Source organism: Lolium rigidum, chromosome 7 (assembly GCF_022539505.1).
Source record: "Lolium rigidum isolate FL_2022 chromosome 7, APGP_CSIRO_Lrig_0.1, whole genome shotgun sequence".
Classification (NCBI taxonomy): domain Eukaryota; kingdom Viridiplantae; phylum Streptophyta; class Magnoliopsida; order Poales; family Poaceae; genus Lolium; species Lolium rigidum.
This window is the reverse complement of record NC_061514.1, coordinates 309,442,304-309,459,935: the sequence shown is the minus strand read 5'-3', so window position 1 is coordinate 309,459,935 and position 17,632 is coordinate 309,442,304. Positions and strand designations below refer to the sequence as shown.

General features: G+C 43.9%; 1 long non-coding RNA gene across 3 annotated transcripts; it reads left to right on the top strand.

Moving 5' to 3' along the window:
• The first annotated feature begins 1,941 nt into the window (after nt 1-1,941).
• Nucleotides 1,942-4,215, top strand: LOC124675640. Of its 3 annotated transcripts, none has more exons than XR_006993365.1 (3): nt 1,942-2,585; nt 3,322-3,772; nt 3,844-4,215. It is a non-coding gene; the product is annotated as an uncharacterized LOC124675640 (long non-coding RNA). The 3 variants fall into 3 exon arrangements; XR_006993364.1 differs by having other exon boundaries at nt 1,942-3,464; nt 3,568-3,772; XR_006993363.1 differs by having other exon boundaries at nt 1,942-3,772.
• Nucleotides 4,216-17,632: the final 13,417 nt, after the last annotated feature.

Genomic DNA, 17,632 nt, shown 5'->3' with positions numbered 1-17,632 from the left:
TGCTATCCGGAGTAGCAACATGTTATCAAAATAATTTTTCGGGTGGAAGCTCTAGCTTTGTGTCCTCAAGAACAACATAATACTTGCAAAAATTAGGCAAAAACATCTCAGTACTGGTAGGTACAAACTAATATGTCAGCTCCCCCTGTACGCCTCTTTTCGTGGATCAAAAGGAAGTTCTTAATTTCCTGTTTTCGTTAGCTAGACAAAAGTATATTGTTTCAACAAATAGCAATTGATAAAAAGTCTCTCTTATTTGGTCAAATAAATTTCTAAGTTCACCGAGTTATTGTTTCTTTGGTTGCATTCAAAACCTGAAGTTCTATGGTTTGACCTGCCTTTGGATATGCAAACAGCCTTCCTCAGAATTATGTCAAAGCATCTGAAAAGACAGAGATCAAAAGACTGGACAACTTACATAAGAATTAGGTTTGGTCATATAGGCCGCCAGGTATATATTATAAAGAACATCTTTACTCTAATTTCCCTTTTTTTAAATAACCGTTGTTCGATCAACTCACTACCCCACCTTTATGTCCGCATGGTTCAGTCTTAGGTGCTGCAACTGAGTGCTGCTGCCAAATCTGCTGTTGGCCATCTACTTGCTCTGTCCTGGTTATACCGTAACCGGGATAGATAGAAATTATACAGCGCAGGAAATGTCCTACACTGTGCTATTTGTCACAAGTGATGCTATTGGGTAATATCTATCCTGGTTATAACTTCAGATATGCTTACACAATTGCCTATAACTTAGAGATTCAGTTAACTTGCAATTGCCTGTGTATATATACGTTTTTATGTTCAGTTACTTTAACTACTCTGTCCAAAAATGTGATACTTTAGTCCTCTCCTTTTATAGCTCTTACTTTGCATGGAACTTTGCAGTTATCCTCGCTGTCTCTTCCATCAGGTGTTATAGTTTGAATCAACCATATCGTGCCATATCATCTATTTTGCTTACTGAGCTATGCAATCTTTATTCATATAATTAAAATGGAGGGTTGTGTGCCAAGAAACCATAATCGACCTGTCCAGTCGATATATGCATCATCCCTGAAGCACGAAGAAAGACCCAATAATTTATTCTGCATCCTGCCAATTTTTCAGTGTTACTACAATCAAATAAACCTTGGTGATCACATGGGTAGGTGAGCACGCCCTAAATACTTGACACGTGGCTAATGGAGTTTGGTAAAACGTTAAGGTGGATATACGTGGACATGCAGTCATGTGAAAAGTAAGATCCCACTTGTCTCTTTTAACTAGATTCCTTTCTCTACGTCTAGCTGCACCTCCCTGATAGAGTTTTGGCTTCGATTTGCCCGACCGCTCTGATTTATTTAACTTCCGCCTCTGCCGTGGGGTGCAGCATAATAACCAGTGCATGTAGTAGCTTTTTAGTTGGAGCAAACGAATCTTCTATATATGCATGCCGTCAAGTCGTCAATAACCTTTTTCTTGCACGAATCTTCCACCGCTTCGTTGATGTGTAGACATCCGTCAAAGATGATTAGCGTGACGTGCCGATTTAAATGTTAGAAGCAGCCCCGCTAATGCACTTGCAGCAGCCCTGTCAGTACTTATAAGTTTCAAAAGTTAAACACACCACAGCTGCATGTGGGTGGTCCGACAGGGAGCCATGCAAGGCAAAAAAAAAACACATCATCGCCTCCTAACCAGCCATGCAATGCAAAATGAAGTATAGGTTCTCTTTGTTGATTACTGATTGCAGTGGGTCCTGTGGCCTTTTTTAATTGTCTTGTAGTAAACGCATCATTGCTTCTATTGGATCGTATGGCCACGTCAATCGTTTGGATGGACACGTGAGCTGAAAAGCAGATGGCAGTCCAGACCATGGATTAGCGGTGTCGTGCTTGCGAATAGAGGGCAGAGTCAGATTGAAAAGCAGATTCCGCGCCGTTTAGTCTTACTACAATACATAACCATTTGCACCTCTGGCAGCACACGTTGGGAGATAATACTCTTCTTTCAGGGTACTTATCTAACATGACATACGATTTATTATCTATTTCATTTGCATTCTTTGATTATTGCATACTGTATTTCATTGCCATTTTTGATAATTTCTCTAGACTATAGAAAAAACCATACTTGCAAAGTTATAATAGCAGCTAAATGTATACTCATTGTCCACAGTGCAGGAAATGAGAAGAAAACTTCAACTGAACTATTCCCAGCTAAATAGATCACTGCATCTGGCCACGTAAATTTGTTGGGACAGATTTCAACTGAACGGTATAGGCTGCAGTAGATCAAATAGCATTAATTCCATCCTCTTTCCCTTGCAGCAAATATAATTAATCTAGATCAACTGAACTCCAGCTAAAGGTCAAACAGGCAAGAGCCCAAATTGATGAACCAAGTAGTTTATGTGAAAACATATATTTTGTCTCAAGGCGTGCCCACAAATCGTGGTGTAAAATATTAGTCACCTATCTGCCGCTTTAGCTGGGTATGAATAGCACACAACTAATGTATTTGTTCATGCCCTAGCTGTGCCAAAGAGGGAAACAATCATCATCTTCTTTTCTGACGAGGACAGTGACACAAGGCACAGACAGGTAGCAGAGCTGGATAATAGCTAGATCACCTTCCTTATGTTATCGTAGTGTAGGTCAGAAATATTAGATAATCTCCCCTTCCAATATAAATCCATCTACGATATAATCCAGTAAACAAGCGTCCTCTGGCTTACTATTGCTATAAACTAATGTGTGTCCCATATATGCATTAGCTTTGTTAATGTTTTTACTTATATCATCTGCTTATATGACCTCTGCAATAAGTTCAAATTGTACAAAATATGCACACTAAAAAAATGTAGCACCATGGGTGCGGCGTGCCGCCACGCCATAAAGATGCAGTTTGGTTCAATGGATTGTAAGAGCTCATTGAACTCGCATATACGGATTGTTTTGAGCTACATTATTTTTGTCTTCTTGCTCAAAGGTCAAAAATGTTTCTTATTTTAGATTTGTCTTATTTCGATAATTTATCAGCCAGTATTTGCAAGAGTTGCTCACTATGCTCTGGATCAGCCAAGGTAGTTATGTACTGAATAAACTTTTATTCGTCCAAGCCCTTATGATGATGCTCTTAAATTTAAATGCAGCAATTAGTTCCATATTTAGTGGAAGTGTATTTTTGAATGATCCTCACAACTGATGTTGATCAAGCAGTAGCAGAGTTAGCATCTTAAATTTTTTATTCTACAAATAGGAAACACAGTCTCAGTATCTTTGATTTTGTTCAGAAAAATAGCTGAAGATTAATGTATGCCTATTTTGTAACATATAGAAGTTCCTCTCGCTGCCAAATTTACGGACCTTTATTTGTTTGGGCCTCCTGAGGAAACGGTCGTCCAAAAAAAGGATCTTTATTTGTTTGGGCCTCGTGAGGAAACTGTCGTCTGAAAAGAGGTGTCGCTGCTTGTGTCAAGTGTAAGAGGACTGACTAATGCAGTGCCCAAGGATTTACTTGAGAATTCAGTGTTGTTCTACTCATAGACGTGAATAACTAGACTCATTGCACAACTACCTCCAGGTACAAATTGTTGAGCCGATTGTCCATGCCAATGTTGTCTTGCGAGGAGTGGATTGTTCAGCTGTAGGTCAGGATAATGTTGGCATCCCTGCTCCTAAAGCCCCAAAGCATGTTCCAGGTCCTGCTGAGACATCAACTCCGTCACTATCCATGGATCTCACGCCACAGACTGCAGGCAACATATTCAGCTTCCGTTATTGATGAGGTATAATTGTATTGTCTTTGCAGGATATCAGTGTTTTTGCGTTTCTGACAGGCCATGTATTTCTATTGTAGACTGCCTCTGATGCCATTGGGAGAATGAAGCGCAACAATCCCGGTGATGGTGAGCACCCAGGTCGAAGAAAGGGTTACATTTTTCGGATGCTGATGACTAGGTTCCTGGGCACGTGTTCGTGAGCTTAACGTGAAGAGCATGGTGGTTCTATTGTCAGCGATTTTGTTTATGCTTGTGTTTTTACTGTCTACAAGCTACTATTTGGTTGGTGTATGCAACAAGGTTGCTTCGCTATGGCCCCCGGTTCTGTTGTTCAAGGCCCATATGTTTGGGCCCCGAGTCCTCTTCTATCTTTGTACATCTTAGGACACTTAACTCATAACACTAGCGATGCCAAGAAGTTGATATTCCATTTGATCGAAACTCTGAAACATGAAGAGTTTGTCAAAGTGTTGGTTGTCTTATGGGTGATCTGGACAGCTAGGAGAAAGGCAATACATGAAGGGATTTTTCACAGCCCATTATCTATCTTCAGTTTTGTCATGAGCTATCTCCAAGAGCTGCAAATTGCTATGCCAGTCACTAAAAAGAGGAAAGTGCTCCCACAGCGATGGTCTGCGCCTAAGGAAGGTTGTCTGAAATTCAATGTTGATGGTGCACAGGCTAAGGTTTCCAAGAGAGGAGCGTGGGCAGTGGTGTGCAGAGATGAAACTGGCCGTTTTCAGGGCTCCAGCACGGTGATCATAGACGTTATATCTGATCCTCCAACACTTCGTTGGCATGTCGGGAAGCCATGTCCCTTGCTCAAGATATTGGTGTCCGACGAGTACATGTTAGTTCGGACTGTGCTGGAGTGATCGATGCAATCGAGGTAGGATCCAGAAGTCACCACAGCTCGGTGATATGGGAGATTCAAGCCATGATACCACGTTTTGATGAAATTTTGTTTACACATGAAAAAAGGGACTGTAATGTAGATGCTCATAACCTGGCCAAATTCTCTTCTAATTTGGAACCATGTCGTTATCTTTCGCTAGGCAAGCCTTGTGATCCACACGTTGTACTGGTTATTATTGAAAGCTAATGAAATGTGTGGTTCCCCTAAAAAAAAGACTGTCTTTTTCATTCTACTTCTAGACTATGGCTATTAAGATGTACTCTATATTAAACTGGACGCAACCAACTCTCCGCAATATCTTATCTCGGCTAAACTGTCATGTGGACTATGTAATGGGACATGAATAAAATTAGCGCCGCTCTTTTATTTTCGCACTGTATGTAACAAGGGCCAAACGTAGTGAACCTCTACCCCACACCGCTTTATTTCATAATTTGCAAATATTAATATTGCCTCAAGGGCGTATAACATGTTGCACTCAACATTTTTTTGAACAAGAGAAGGTCCAAAAGACCAAGAAGCTTCAATAACTGTGGTGGGACAACTTCAGAAGCAGGACCCTAAGCATTACAGAAAGTACATAATGGTTCCCACACTTTACAAATAGAATGTTGAAATAAACTGAGAAAAGCGACCCAGTCTTTTTCCACCGTTGGTGCTTCAGAGTTTCGAAGCAATAGTCATGCTTAAACTGAAGTTCCTCTGCTTTGGCACGCCGGCCTGGAGGACGAAAACCCATCAGCGCAGGTAGCACACATGCTACAAAGCAAAATCGCTATCGTTCATGACCTTCTCCATGTGAAGCTTTAAGATCTTCTCCAACGGCAGTTGAGGTGAGATTGCAACCCTCAGTCCACCTCCACGATGGACAGTTCTGGAAGCAACCGCAAACATCCGTGACGCCTCGAGCTTATTCTTGAGACCGACGCCAGATCGATGCTCTACTACCATCCTCCACCATGGAGATCCGACAGGAAAGCGCGCCGGACGACCTGGGTCGCTGCTCCACCGCGACCAAGATCATCATCCACAACACGACATAACGTCAAGAAGCCATAGCGGCAAACCAAACCTACAACTTAATCTATTGTACAAAGGAGAAGACTGACCACCCCTCTAATCCCTACTCCAGCCGGTGGAGCCGCTGGAGGAGGATGGGAGAGGTGACGGGAGTATCTGCGCAACTGTCAAGAGGAGAGAGAAGACTAGGAAAAATGAGAGCCCGCCTTAAGAGTTGCAACTACTCATAAGTTTTGGTTCGCCGTTATAAACTTGAGAATATTAGAAAATGTAAAAGTTTAGTGTCGAAAGAAAGATGTAAAAATTTAGTGTTGAAAGAAGTTCAGTGTCAGCAGAAAGCAATGTCATAAACATTGGAATGTACTCTCCTCACCGGGTGCCATAAATTTGATTCTACACTAAGCAAATAAAGATGGTTGACATTTTAGGAAGCACATATAAGAAGAGAATGGAAAAATTGGGATCATGTATTTATTTTTCGCATCTGAATCCCATGCAAGTACAATGTCACCATAAAATTACTATTAACCATCCACCATATGGCGCGGCGTGCCGCCGCGCCTTTCATTGCTAGTAAAGTAAATACCGGTACGAGGAGGCTAGGGTCTAGATTTTTTTTATTCGCACTAGACAGACATCTCCTTGCCTCCCTTTGAGAAATTTCGACTGTCTCATCAGAATGGACGAGCAAAAACAAGTACCTTTTCCATGGAGGAAAGGCGGGGTATCCATCGTTGCCGCGGATTGGTCGGGTGGGACGTGAGAGGGAGGTGGAATGGCCTGCTGATAGCGATGAAAAGTTGGCATGCAAGAGAGTTATTAAGAGCATGTCTAACAGACCACCTAAACCACGCTGGACTTGTATAATAACGGCGGTATACGGGGTGCGGGTGAAAATGGCCGTCTAGCAGGCCCCCTAAACGGTTCACCCCGTATCTAAAATATACAGGGCCCTGGGAATTTTCTCCCTCGGGGCTTGTAGGGGGTGAAAACTGCACTCTGCACCACCGGACCTCGCCGCGCCGCCGCCAAACAAACTCCACTCCGGCGACCAATTCTAGCCAACGAGCTCTAAATTCTATCAAATCTCTACCAATTTCTTTCAACCCATCAAGATTTCTATCAAATAATGAAAAAACTAGATGAATTTTGAAGCAAAATTCCGCGTTCTCCCACTCGGGGCGGAGCTGGCGGGGACGGGGCGGAACTGGCGCCGGCGCGGGCAGGGCGGGTGCGCCGCGACGGGGCAGGGCCAGGGTGGCCATGGCGGCCTGAGGCGGCACAAGGCGACGGGGGTCATGGCGGCCTGAGGCGGCACAAGGCGACGGGGGCCATGGCGGCCTGAGGCGGCACAAGGCGACGGGGGCCGCCCGCGGCCTGAGAAGCGGGGCGAGGCGGCACAAGGCGACGGGGGCCATGGCGGCCTGAGAAGCGGGGCGAGGCGGCGGGGCGGCGCGTGGCAGCAGCTCGGGGCGGCATGTCCGGTGGTGCGGGGCGGCAGGTCCGGTGGGGCGGCAGGTCCGGCGGCGGGGCTGCAGCGCGAAGAGATGAAAAAGAAGCATATTCCTCTTTTACAGTTTTCGTATACGGGGACTGCTAGACGGGAGGCGTTTTTGTCCGGTTAAAAGTACTCGCGATTTATATACAGGACCCTCTACACGTGTTTTACGGGGCGGAAATTTATGAGGTCTGTTAGACATGCTCTAACGCATGTCATGTTCCTCCCTACACCGGCAGTGGTTCGATGGCTTGCGGTGTGGTTCTTTCTCCCTTCATTTTTTAAGTGCAATTCTATGTTTTTTGGGACTAGCTTGTGAAGATTGATAGATGCGGGCTGCAATTGCATGCCTCGACCTTCTCATTGCTGGAGTATTTATACATGGTACGTACAACTTGGAGTACAAGACAATCTGGGCTAACCCTAGGCCGGTTCGGTTTGTGCTATACAAGGAAACCGTAACCGACTGTTATCATCTAACACACCCCGTAGCCTGAACGAGGGAGCAGACCATCGTCGATGTGAAGACTGGACCGAAATTCCATGAATAATGGTGTCGGCTGTTAACATAGGTCTAGTGTATATCTTGTATAGGAATACATCTGTCGATACATGTACGGTTGTACCCTTGTACCTTCACTGGTAGAAAAACGCTCATCTATACCGGTTCGTAAGGGCCATTTGCACCGGTTTCTCAACCGGTATAAAAGATCCGGTACAAAAGCCCCCCCCACCTTTCGTACCGGTTCCTTACGAACCGGTATTAATGGCGCCTCCACGTGGGCGCCCAGGAGAGCGCACGGCGAGGGAGCTTTGGTACCGGTTTGTATTACAAACCGGTACCAAAGGTTGTCTACCGCGGCAGAGAAAATGCAGAAATCTCTGCCGCGGCAGAGAATTCAGGGTTTAGGGTTTTAGGAGGGGTTTAGGGGTATCAGAGCGTTTCGTATCACGTCGATGCACCAGAAACGCGTTTGGGTTTACGTAGTACATGAAGATCAAGGTGATGCATATCAAGTTGGTGCATATAATATAACACACATGTAATTGCATAAGTAGTACTCTTCGATGCATATCAAGTCGATGCACCGAATAAAGTAGTACATGCATGAAGATCGATCTTCATGCGTAGTGGTACTCTCCGAGGCATACTATCTATTACATGTACCATAGTGGTACACTCCGAGTCGAACTATATATACACAAAGCAATCGAGGAGCGGGAGAAGATCTTTATGCATAGTGGAACTCTCCGGATGGTGGTATGACTCCCCGAAGGAAAAATCCCGACAATTCCTCGCCAATTGCTTTGAAGCGCTCCTCGATTGAGATCTTCTCCCGCTTTCTTCTCAACTGTAAAAGAATAAGATATAAATGAATACATGAAACTCAGCACATCTTATGGTAACAAAGTAAATTTGTGAATATTGTTTTCGTACCTCTTTATTTCTTTCATTATTCGCTCTCTCGCTGACAATTCTGTGGATGTACTCGCAAACGTAGTATCCACATAGATCAGTCCCCTGTGGTTGTTTCGCGCATTTCTATACAAGAATATAATTCAGTCAAATAATAATCAAGTATGATAAAGGTGTGTGGACCTAGGTAACTACTACTTACTTTGTTCGCACGCCATATCAGCTTCGGTGCCCATTGAAAGGACTGATCTTCCTTGATGAAAGTTTCCCATACGCTGCCCGACAAAAGAAAATGCACAAAAGAGTTATCAATCAGTTGATATCAGGAAATTCACAAAAAACCCGATAAGAATTTGAATTACCTTTTGAGCATAAGAAAACAAGACTTGTATAGTATAGGCTCTTTGGTTAGTGAGTCAAAGACTTCAACTTCTCCTTCGTACATTTTAATGACGATAAGAATAAAGTGAAACCTACACAAGTTTAAATATGTAGTGTCATATATATAAGTCATCAGTTAATATTTTAACATATGGTGAGCAAAATACAATGTGTTATAAGAGAGTAACACTCACTGGAAGTTGTAAGGCCAAAGTATTATCTTTTTGTCATGTTGTCGCTTCAAAAACCTTAGCAAAGTCTCTGGTGTATCCCTGTTATAGAGGGGTTCTTCTATGGTCCTGACATGCATTGTGTCCGGGTCAATGAACCCAATGTCCGTGATTTCATCCCTTTTGCATTCGAGCATCTTCGATCTGCATAACATAGCGCACAAAAGATTATAATTTGCAGATAATGAAGGAGCTTAGCTAAAGACTTCTCAACTTATATAAATAAATCACTTACAGACAATAGCAACTGATGATAGATTTGTCGAGGGCCCGAAGATTGTATAACTCGGAAAAGGTCGCGAAGTCAACGCTCACAGAGTATTCTTGGAAGTAGTGCTCTTCCTTAACTCGCACCATGATAGTCTCGATCCCTCCCTTTGTGGCAAGTTGGTACCACGTATGCAAGTTACGCATTCTTGTTGGTAGCTTCCTGAGATTCTCGACCAAATCTTTCCCTTGAACATATTTATATTGTACTTCAGCTGAGGGGTAATCGGTGTATTGTTGAGAACTTTGAACGGCCTTCTCGTCATACACCACGAGATGGGGGGCCGATTGAACGGGTTGTTGTCTGAGCTGGTAGACTTGGTGTATCCCTTTTAACTCCTTGACACCCGATTGAACGGGTTTTGTCGCCTCGATCATGTTGTCATATGACCTTTCAATAGAACGCCTATAGTCAGATGGCGGCGATGGTACAGGGTCATATAGATTCTCAACGGTACGCACAACTTTCACCGGATCTAGTGTCTTCTCGAAAGGTATCTCTGGCACTTTCGGTGCAAATTTTTTTTTCACCTCGGCCTCAACGGCTTCCTTGTTTTCCTCGACACTTTTTTCCCAAGGTAACTTCTCAATGGGCGGCTGTGGTTTCTCCGTTCTAGATCTCTTCCTGGGCGGCGTACCGTTCCGCTTAACGGACGCTGTCTTACGCGGAGGATCTCGAGATGGTGGACTCACGCTGGGGTCTGATGTCTACTTCCCCCTCCTTTTCCTGTAGACAGTGTTGGGCCTCCAAGAGCAGAGGTTTGTAGAACAGCAGCAAGTTTTCCCTTAAGTGGATCACCCAAGGTTTATCGAACTCAGGGAGGAAGAGGTCAAAGATATCCCTCTCATGCAACCCTGCAACCACAAAGCAAGAAGTCTCTTGTGTCCCCAACACACCTAATAGGTGCACTAGTTCGGCGAAGAGATAGTGAAATACAGGTGGTATGAATATATATGAGCAGTAGCAACGGTGCTAGAAAATAGCTTGCTGGCGTGTAGTTGATGGTGGTAGTATTGCAGCAGTAGTAACGCAGTGAAAACAGTAAACAAGTAGCGATAGCGTATTTAGGAACAAGGCCTAGGGATTACACTTTCACTAGTGGACACTCTCAACATTGATCACATAACAGAATAGATAAATGCATACTCTACACTCTTGTTGGATGATGAACACATTGCGTAGGATTACACGAACCCTCAATGCCGGAGTTAACAAGCTCCACAATTCAATGTTCATATTTAAGTAACCTTAGAGTGCATGAAAGATCAATTCGACTAAACCAAGTACTAACATAGCATGCACACTCGCCACCTTCATGCATATGTAGGAGGAATAGATCACATCAATACCTGTCATAGCAATAGTTAACTTCGCAATCTACAAGAGATCGTGATCATAGCATAAACCAAGTACTAACACGGATGCACACACTGTCACCATTACACCGTGTAGGAGGAATAAAACTACTTTAATAACATTGCTAGAGTAGCACATAGATGAATAGTGATACAAAACTCATATGAATCTCAATCATGTAAAGCAGCTCATGAGATTATTATATTGAGGTACATGGGAGAGAGATGAACCACATAGCTACAGCGGAGCCCTCAGCCTCGGGGGTGGATTACTCCCTCCTCATCATGGAGGCAGCGATGGCGGTGAAGATGGCGGTGAAGACGGCAGTGGAGATGGCTCCGGGGGCAATTCCCCGTCCCGGCAGGGTGCCGGAACAGAGACTTCTGTCCCCCGAATTGGAGTTTCGCGATGGCGGCGGCGTCACAGTAACTTTTCTGGAGTTTCGTCAATTGGTACTGCGTTTTTAGGTCGAAAGGGATTATATAGGCGAAGAGGCGGCGCAGGAGGGCTGACAGGGTGGCCACACCATAGGGTGGCGCGGGCCCCCCTGGCCGCGCCGGCCTAGGGTTTGGTGGGCCTGTGCCCCCCCTCTGGTCCTTCTCGTGTGTTCTGGATGCTTCCGGTGAAAATAGGAACCTGGGCGTTGATTTCGTCCAATTCCGAGAATATTTCGTTACTAGGAATTCTGAAACCAAAAACAGCGAGAAAACGTGAACCGGCACTTCGGCATCTTGTTAATAGGTTAGTTCCGTAAAATGCATGAATATGACATAAAGTGTGCATAAAACATGTAGATAACATCAATAATGTGGCATGGAACATAAGAAATTATCGATACGTCGGAGACGTATCAGCATCCCCAAGCTTAGTTCTGCTCGTCCCGAGCAGGTAAAACGATAACACAGATAATTTCTGGAGTGACATGCCATCATAACCTTGATCATACTATTTGTAAAGCATATGTAGCGAATGCAGCGATCAAAACAATGGTAATGACATGAGTAAACAAATGAATCATAGAGCAAAGACTTTTCATGAATAGCACTTCAAGACAAGCATCAATAAGTCTTGCATAAGAGTTAACTCATAAAGCAATAATTCAAAGTAAAGGTATTGAAGCAACACAATGGAAGATTAAGTTTCAGCGGTTGCTTTCAACTTGTAACATGTATATCTCATGGATAGTTGTCAATGCAAAGCAATATAACAAATGCAATATGCAAATATGTAGGAATCAATGCACAGTTCACACAAGTGTTTGCTTCTTGAGATGGAGAGAAATAGGTGAACTGACTCAACAATAAAAGTAAAAGAATGGTCCTTCAAAGAGGAAAGCATCGATTGCTATATTTGTGCTAGAGCTTTTATTTTGAAAACATAAAGAGAGCATAAAAATAAGGTTTTGAGAGGTGTATGTTGTTGTCAACGAATGGTAGCGGGTACTCTAACCCCCTTGCCAGACAAACCTTCAAAGAGCGGCTCCCATTTTATTTTATTTTTGGATGGCACTCCTTCCAACCTTTCTTTCACAAACCATGGCTAACCGAATCCTCGGGTGCCCGCCAACAATCTCATAACATGAAGGAGTGCCTTTTTATTTTAGTTTTATTATGATGACACTCCTCCCAACCTTTGCTTACACAAGCCATGGCTAACCGAATCCTTCGGGTGCCGTCCAACAATCACATACCATGGAGGAGTGTCTATTTTTTTTGTTAATTAATTTGGGACTGGGAATCCCATTGCCAGCTCTTTTTGCAAAATTATTGGATAAGCGGATGAAGCCACTAGTCCATTGGTGAAAGTTGCCCAACAAGATTGAAAGATAAACACCACATACTTCCTCATGAGCTATAAAACATTGACACAAATCAGAGGTGATAAATTTTGAATTGTTTAAAGGTAGCACTCAAGCAATTTACTTTGGAATGGCAGGAAATACCATGTAGTAGGTAGGTATGGTGGACACAAATGGCATAGTGTTGTTTGGCTCAAGGATTTGGATGCATGAGAAGTATTCCCCCTCGATACAAGGTTTAGGCTAGCAAGGTTGTTTGAAGCAAACACAAGCACGAACTAGTACAGCAAAACTCACATAAAAGACATATTACAAACATTATAAGACTATACATCGTCTTCCTTGTTGTTCAAACACCTCACTAGAAAATATCTAGACTCTAGAGAAACCACTCATGCAAACCAAATTTTAACAAGCTCTATGTATTTCTTCACTAATAGGTGCAAAGTATATGATGCAAGAGCTTAAACAAGAGCACAACAATTGCCAAATATCAAGTTATTCAAGACATCATACCAATTACTACATGTAGCATTTTCCGTTTCCAACCATATAACAATTAACGAAGCAGTTTCAACCTTCGCCATGAAAATTAAAAGCTAAGAACACATGTGTTCATACGAACCAGCGGAGCGTGTCTCTCTCCCACACAAGCATTTATTCAAACAAAAACAAAAATAGAAACAAACAAACAGACCCTCCAAGTAAAGCACATAAGATGTGATGGAATAAAAATATAGTTTCAGGGGAGGAACCTGATAATGTTGTCGATGAAGAAGGGGATGCCTTGGGCATCCCCAAGCTTAGACGCTTGAGTCTTCTTGATATATGCAGGGGTGAACCACCGGGGCATCCCCAAGCTTAGACTTTTTCACTCTTCTTGATCATAGTATATCATCCTCCTCTCTTGACCCTTGAAAACTTCCTCCACACCAAACTCGAAACAAACTCATTAGAGGGTTAGTGCATAATAAAAAATTCACATGTTCAGAGGTGACACAATCATTCTTAACACTTCTGGACATTGCCCAAAGCTACTGGAAGGTAATGGAACAAAGAAATCCACCCAACACAGCGAAAGAAGCAATGCGAAATAAAAGGCAGAATCTGTCAAAACAGAACAGTCCATAAAGACGAATTTTAAAATGGCACCAGACTTGCTCAGATGAAAATGCCCAAATTGAATGAAAGTTGCGTACATATCTGAGGATCACTCACGTAAATTGGCATAATTTTCTGAGTTACCTACAGAGAATTTTGCCCAGATTCGTGACAGCAAAGAAAACAGTTTCTGCGCAGTAGTCCAAATCTAGTATGAACTTTTCTATCAACGACTTTACTTGGCACAACAAAACACAAAACTAAGATAAGGAGAGGTTGCTACAGTAGTAAACAACTTCCAAGACACAAATATAAAGTAAAGTACTGTAGCAAAATAAACACATGGGTTATCTCCCAAGAAGTTCTTTCTTTATAGCCATTAAGATGGGCTCAGCAGTTTTAATGATGCACTCGCAAGAAATAATATTTGAAGCAAAAGAGAGCATCAAGAGGCAAATTCAAAACACATTTAAGTCTAACATGCTTCCTATGCATAGGAATCTTGTAAATAAACAAGTTCATGAAGAGCAAAGTAACAAGCATAGGAAGATAAAACAAGTGTAGCTTAAAAAATTTCAGCACATAGAGAGGTGTTTTAGTAACATGAAAATTTCCACAACCATATTTTCCTCTCTCATAATAACTTTCAGTAGTAACATGAGAAAACTCAACAATATAACTATCACATAAAGCATTCTTATCATGAGTCTCATGCATAAAATTATTACTCTCCACATAAGCATAATCAATTTTATTAGATGTAGTGGGAGCAAATTCAACAAAGTATCTATCATTATTATTCTCATCAAGTGTTGGAGGCATAGTATAATCACAACAAAATTTACTCTCCATAGTAGGTGGCACCAAAAGACCACTATCATTATAATCATCATATATGGGAGGCAAAGTATCATCAAAGAAAATTTTCTCCTCAATGCTTGGGGGACTAAAAAGATCATGAAAACCAGCTTCCCCAAGCTTAGAACTTTCTATATCATTATCAACAATGGTGTTCAAAGCGTTCATACTAATATTACTACCAGACATGCAAATAAGATTCCATAGGTTTTTTAATTTTCCCATCAAACAATCCATGTTTTAAATCAGGAAATAGAATAAGAAGCTCATTCTTGTCCATTATGCCAAACTAGTGTAAACAAGAAACAAAAAGATGCAATTGCAGGATCTAAAGGAAATAGCTTCGAGTACTTACAACGGCGGGAAATAGCTTAGTAGCCGAGATCCGGAGTGTGAGTACCTTTTACCTTTCCTCCCCGGCAACGGCGCCAGAAAATAGCTTGATGTCTACTTCCCCCTCCTTTTCCTGTAGACAGAGTTGGGCCTCCAAGAGCAGAGGTTTGTAGAACAGCAGCAAGTTTTCCCTTTAGTGGATCACCCAAGGTTTATCGAACTCGGGGAGGAAGAGGTCAAAGATATCCCTCTCATGCAACCCCGCAACCACAAAGCAAGAAGTCTCTTGTGTCCCCAACACACCTAATAGGTGCACTAGTTCGGCGAAGAGATAGTGAAATACAGGTGGTATGAATATATATGAGCAAGTAGCAACGGTGCCGAAAAATAGCTTGCTGGCGTGTAGTTGATGGTGGTAGTATTGCAGCAGTAGTAACGCAAGTAAAACAAGTAAACAAGTAGCGATAGCGATATTTAGGAACAAGGCCTAGGGATTACACTTTCACTAGTGGACACTCTCAACATTGATCACATAACAGAATAGATAAATGCATACTCTACACTCTTGTTGGATGATGAACACATTGCGTAGGATTACACGAACCCTCAATGCCGGAGTTAACAAGCTCCACAATTCAATGTTCATATTTAAGTAACCTTAGAGTGTAGCCATACTGCAAATGGCATAACTCGCTCTCCCATGCCACCAACGACTGCAGGGTGTGGCGTCAGCACATCCAAGCGGCGATAGAAAAGGGGCGTCTAATTTTCAACCAGTACGCCATGAAGGTCGACACCCAGCCCTTCCCCGCCGTTAACATGGTAGAATGCACTTACCCTGAAGGTTGCCAGCCAGGATCCTCGTTCAGCATCAACATGGTAGGACCTGGGCACCACTCTGGCAAAGATGGAGACGAGGGCAGCTGCTCTCGTAGCAAGGACACAGAGGAAGCCGCTCCACGCGATCAGCTCCGTCATGATGGCAAGCGCTACGTCACAGAGGGAGAAGTGAAGAACATCAGATATCAGCGACCCCTCTCTGATCACCTCCTCAACAAGTATGTGAGTCAGTATGACCGACGCCGACGACCCAGCGATGATGATGAGAGGGTATACTTGCATACGTTAAGGAAGGCACGACCTGATCTGGCTGCGAAAGTTCAGCGAACCCTGGACGAAGAGGGTCGTCCACGGAAAATGGAGTGGCGCCCCAAGCAAAGGAAAGCCGATGATGAAACATCGGCTGGCACAAATATGGTGCTCGTCCTTCCGACGGAGCTTAGTGCTCCACGATTCTACGATGCACTCAAGGTGGACGACAAGAGGGCGCATCAAGTCAGAGGTTGGGCTGGTTTTATCCACCAGCCCGACCGCGTAGCTGAAGCAAAGCGATGAGCAGACATGGCGAGGCTGATCCTTGTGATCGGCCCCAAAAATTTATGAAGGAGCATTATGGAACCTTCAGTCAGCGCTTCAGTCGATATGGAGGCCGATTCCAGCAATCGGCCAAAATTATCTTCACCACATGTTCCGCTTACGTGCAGCATCGATCTACTGGGCAGCGGCCACGTCGTCAGATGAGAGTCAGCACGAATCCTTGCGGAGCCGACGTGCAAGTGCAGTGCCCTAGCTAACCATAAAAGCCGATATCTGCAGATCACCGGCAGATTCAGCTCGGGGGGCATATAGTCAGATAGACTGTGCAGCAAACATGTGTACAATGAAACATTAGGGGCCGATTAGAGAAAAATCGGCCAGTAAAAAAAAAAATTTATAACAGACAGCCGATGCGCAGCCATCGACTCTAGTACCGTTACACAAGACCAGTGGAAGGAAACTGATCGAGGGGGGCAAGTCTGGCTGAGTCTTCATGATGGCTATCTCGGATTACCAGATTACCTAAGGTCATAGCCTATTTCTCGCCGGATTAAGGCTCGGGGGGCAGCTCGCCCTGAAAGCTCTCTGCTCTGGGGAGCCGATTTAGTTGAAATCGACTGGCTCTGCATCATGACTCGGAAAGCAGATGGTGGCATGTTTGGTTGACTCACTGCGGTCCTCGCCTTAATGAAGGCTCGGGGGGCAACTGACTGCGCGGAAATTTTGAGGAACTGGTGCGTGGCAATCGGCTCTTTAGCCAGTGACCGAATTGACAATCGGCTAAATTAGCGTAAAAGGAATCGGCAAAATCGAAACCGGAGGAATTCTTCATTGATAAACAAGATTCCTTACAAAGAGTGAGTCGATTGCTCAAAGGGAGAGGTACAAAAAGCTGACCAAACTGCTGCTACTAGACCTACACTAGTGGATCCTAGCTACGGACCATCGCTGCCGTCGTCGTCGTCCTCGGAGCTTTCATCGGCACTGCCGCCGTGGGGCTCTTCGTCGCTGCTTCCATAGCCCTCGATGGGAGCTTCATCCTCCTCGTCATCATCGCTGTCGTCGTCGTCCCACCACATGCGGAGACGTTTCGCCGGTGGGTAGCCCTCGAGGGAGTCGTCTTCGTCTTCCTCCTTCTCTTCTTCGGAAGAGGGACAGCCGTCCCAGGGGAGCAAGTCATCCTCGCTTTCCGATGCCAGTTCCCCATCGGCTAGGAACTGGAGATCTTCATCCCCGCTGGTTAGGGACTTGTCATCCTCGGACCAGATGGAGAAGGCATGGTCCTCCTGGTCCCATTCTTCTGGTGCGCGTAC